This window comes from Onychomys torridus, chromosome 16 (genome assembly GCF_903995425.1).
Source record: "Onychomys torridus chromosome 16, mOncTor1.1, whole genome shotgun sequence".
NCBI classification, from domain to species: Eukaryota; Metazoa; Chordata; class Mammalia; order Rodentia; family Cricetidae; genus Onychomys; species Onychomys torridus.
This window is the reverse complement of record NC_050458.1, coordinates 7245130-7249983: the sequence shown is the minus strand read 5'-3', so window position 1 is coordinate 7249983 and position 4854 is coordinate 7245130. Positions and strand designations below refer to the sequence as shown.

General features: G+C 37.3%; 1 non-coding gene across 1 annotated transcript; it reads left to right on the top strand.

Moving 5' to 3' along the window:
• Positions 1-2991: 2991 nt before the first annotated feature.
• On the top strand, positions 2992-3182 carry LOC118597542. Its single transcript, XR_004946845.1, has one exon. It is a non-coding gene; the product is annotated as a U2 spliceosomal RNA (small nuclear RNA).
• Positions 3183-4854: the final 1672 nt, after the last annotated feature.

The following is a 4854-nucleotide window of genomic DNA, read 5'->3' as shown; positions in this document are numbered from 1 at the left end:
TTTGTTTGTTTAAGCCCACTTATATAATTTATTAGATTTATCAGAATTAGCCATCCAAACATCATCATGGACATCAGCAAGTGACTCTGTCATGAGAATCAAATGTAGTATAACTTTAGAACCCAAATTAATTCCTCCTGAACTGCATTTTCACTTGCAGACCCATAGATTGGTTTGCTATTTAGATTTGAATGGCCGCATAATAAAAGTTCCTGTTGTAAGAAGATTAATAACACTTGACAGTCAGTAGGATGGCTGTGATGAAGAGAAGAAACAGCAAGTGTTGGCAAGGAGAGCTGGAGAGCTTCTCCAGGTGCCACCAAGCCCCCGCAGTCCCACAACCTACGTATAAAATAATCACTCAGAGGTTTATATTACTTATAAACTATATGGCCATGGCAGGCTTCTTGTTATCTACTTCTTTTATCTTAAATTAACCCATTTCTATTAATCTATAAGTTGCCACGTGGCTTGTGGCTTACCAGTACCTTACATCTTTCTTGTCATGGTGGCAGCTGGCAGGTCTCTCCCCAGCCTTCCACTTCCCCCAATTCTCTTCCCTGCTTGTCCTGCTTCCTGCCTGGCTACTGGCCAAACAGTGTTTTATTTATTAACCAATCAGAGCAGCACATTTGACATACAGAACATCCCACAGCACTTCCCCTTTTCTTTTTTTTCAAAAAGGAAGATTTTAACTTTCACATGGTAAAATTACAGATAATAAAGCAATTATCAAGCAAGAATTACAGTTACACTGTCTAGTCTATTTATAATAACTAGTCTATTTGTATTTGGCAAAATTAGAGAAGATATCCTATCTATCTTATATTTGTGAATCTAAGGTTTTATATCTAACTTATCTTTTATCATAACTAAGGAAAATTGTAACTATCTAGCTTCAACTACATCAAAGACCTCAGAAGGATATAATATTACCTGAGAAATGGGAGAAGGATGCAAGCAACTTTCAGGAGTCTTGCATGGTAGACAGAGACAGCTGGCAGCCTGGACAATCACCTAATGTTCCTTTGTAAAGTTGGGGCATTTGTCTTCAGCCCACAGGGCTAGAGTCTCTCAGTCACTTCTCTCAGTGTCCTGTAGAATGTCTGGCAGTTTCCTCTGTGAAGCAGGAACCTGAAGGACCATTTTGTCAAGCAAAGTTTAGTGGTCGCCTTCCTATGGGTCCTGCATGTCCAGTCGATCAAGCAGTCCAGGCAAGAACAGTTTCTTGCCCAAATGGCTATTTTTGTCAAGGTGAAGATAAACTCCATATGAAGTGTCTTCAATGCCCATCCTCCTCTCTGAAGTAAAACGGTGTTGCCAGGAGCAGACATGTCTCACTGTGCAGAAAAGGCTAAATTTTTAAAATATTTTAAATGCCATATTCTGTAGGTCTTTGAAGTATTTGAAGATTACCTATCTGTCTGAAATACATCTATGAATACTAGAAGACTTAACTAACATGGCTATGAGTATGATTATCATAAATGACTAATTATTAATCTATTTTAATTATTCATTACAATTTTAAATGAGCTGTACAAACATAATACCTTAAACAGAGTAGAAATATACACACAGTATAACAAAATTAACTTTAAGTTTGTATCAATAAACTAAATCTATACCAATGTAAAACATTTTAAACAAGTTGTTGCTCTTTAAAAGTAGGTTCAGCAATCTACCCTTTTATCCTATCATATCTATATCATATCCCCTTTTCTTCTTTAGAAAGAGATTGTATTTATAATCAACCTGTTTTAAATAAAAATATTGGTTTTTATCTGTCCCACACCAGAGGGCTCTTCTGATTTGGGACACAAGAATCTCTTAATTTTTTTTTTTTTTTTTTTTTTTTTTTTAATCAGTATGTCTGGGTTTAGAGAAAGAGTGAGCCAATTTCATCTCCAAAGCCAGCTTGATATATTTGGGAATTTGGGCATAGTTTCTCCTACTACTTCCTGCTGGAGGGGGTTGCTGTATCTTATGGGGACATAAAGAAAATTTTAGGATTATGGAGTAGTCCATGAGCATGTATTGTTTGAGCCAGTTGCCTTGAAACTGTTTTGGATGTTGGATCATCTGGGCCATTCAGGGGGTCTTGGCTGGTCAAACCTGATGTATCTTAATCTGGAACAAATCCATAGCCTCTGGCTTTCTGTGGAAACAAAAGCAGAGACTCTTTTCCAAAGCAATATATCCTTATATCCAAATTTTGAAGTCAAGGTACCTTTAAATTTACATATTTGTTTAACTCAACAGCTTTTATGATCAAATCTTTTTTTGCAGTTTAAAATCCCAAAGACAACACAATTTCACCAGATATTGGTGAAATTATTAAGGCCACTCCACGTAGTTAAAAGGGAGGTTTATTTTGTGGGGTAGCTTACAAATGAAGGGATAGGTTAGGTTGTAGGGTCTGGCAAAGGTATGGTGCAGTCTGGCAGTGTTCTCTGGAGAACTCTGCTCGGTCTACCTCCAACGTCCAGGGTCCAGGCACCAAATGTTCCCTCGCATCTCGATCCTGGGTCTTCAGCATCCTCTCTCAGCCACGCCTTGTAGGTGTGACCGTTTACTGAAGCCTCAATGGGGTTGGAACTTCCAGGCCAAGGCTGGAATGGCTACCCACTACATCTCCCCCTTTTGTCTAAATAAGAAGGTTCTAACCTAATACAAGACTATATACAAAGAAATGGCTATCAAATATTGTCCAGGAGTAATGAGGGATAATGACCTAGATAAGATGGAACTACAATCAAAACAAACAATATCAAGCAAAAACCACATACTAAAATCCAGGGAAGTCTAGAGCATGGGTAGGTGGCTTGTTACAAAGATCATTCCAAAAGATGTCCTAACCTAAAGACCCTGAGTCTAATACTTAATATATTCTATCTAAGATATTATATATGTATATATACTAAGTTGTAACTATAACTGCTAGTCTTCAATCTCATCAAAGACCTGAGAAGGAATATAATAATACCTGAGATCGCTTCTCGGCCTTTTGGCTAAGATCAAGTGTAGTATCTGTTCTTATCAGTTTAATATCTGATACGTCCTCTATCTGAGGACAATATATTAAATGGACTTTTGGAAGTAGGTGTTGGAATAGGAGCTTGCTCCGTCCACTCCACGCATCGACCTGGTATTGCAGTATTTCCTGGAATGGTGTACCCCCTTGGGGGAAAAAAAAAGAAAAAAGAAATAATACCTGAGAAATGGGAGAAGGATGCAAGCAACTTTTGGGAGTCTTGCAAGAGTAGACAGAGACAGCTGGCAGCCTGGACAGTCACTTAATGTTTCTCAGCATCGTTGGTGCATTCAAATTGGCCTCAGGCCTAGAGTATCTGACAGACCATTTTCAGAAGAAGGAATTCTGAAAGACCATCTTACCCTGTCTTGGCAAAGTATAGTGGTCGCTTTCCTTGTGTCCCGCTTGTCCAGAAAGGACAGCATTTGTACTGTCAGCAGTTGAGGCAAGGGCAGTTCTTTACCCAGTAGGCCATTTTGTGCCAAGAAGACAAACTTCCAAATGGAAATGTCATAGAAGCCCAACATTCTCTCGGGATCAAATTGGTGCTGCCAGGAGCAAATGTGTCTCACATCAACAGAATTCTAAGTTATTTAAATGCCATATTCTCTAGGTCCATGAAGTGTTTGAAGATTACCTGTCCATCCGACCTATGTATCTATAAATCTGGATAACCTATCTAACATAATTATAGAGATGATAAGCATAGGTGACAATAACTCTATAAGTCTTATCTACCTAAACAACCTAAGGACTAAGGCTTCATGTAAACAAGGCAAACAGTCTGTAAGCAAATGTACAGTAAAAGGACAATGACTTTAAAATTGTGACAATACACAAAATATCTTTAACAGAGGTAGGAATGTATAGTGCAATATGCAATATGACAATAATCCTAAATATGTATCAGTATACAGAATATCTTAAACAGAAGTAGAATGTACATTACAATATGACAGATATAAATTTACATTTGTATCAATATACAAATATTTCAAATTAGAGTAAAAGTATGTGTACATTATAACGAATATAGTTCTGTATTTATATTAATATACAAATTATCTTAAACAGGAATATAAAAATAGTTTATATTTGTATCAGCATATAAAAATTCATAACAGTGCAAATTATCTAAGGCTGCTATTTTACTAAATTTGTTTACTAGTATATACAATAATCTACCATAATATCTTATACCTATCCATTCCATTTCTTCTTTTCCTTTTTTTTTTTTTTTTTGAGACATAGTTTCTTTCCTTAAGGAGAGTACTGAGTTTAACAGTTTCTTCCACCCCCAACCCTATAACCATCATCCATGACCCTGAGAAATATGAAACCTTAGGGAGAAGGGGCGTGGTTTTCTTAGAATTGCTTCCTGCTCTTTAGGGGGCGATGTTATCTCTGTTGGGTATTGTGAGAAAGCTCAGATAGTTAAACCTCAGTTACACTAACTGTAGATTCTGCAGCAACTCTCAGAGTAATGGGTAAGATTGTCTGAAATTCTGGCAAGAAGTGTAGTATGATGATTACCATGGCATCATTCTGGATTGGGTAGAGTTGTTGTTGTCCCAAATCACAAGGGTGTGGAATCGAACGCTTCACACACTCCTGGTGAGGATGTGAAATCATGCCACTGCTTTGTAAATACAGTCTGGAAGAGCCTCAGAAATCAACATAGCCACCACATGAGCCAGACATGCTATTCCTAGATACAACTGAAAACATGTCCGCACAAAAACGTGTCCGCAAATGTTCATACCAACATTATTTCTAAAGCCAAAATGTGGAAAATCTAAAAGCTCATCAACTTCATAAAA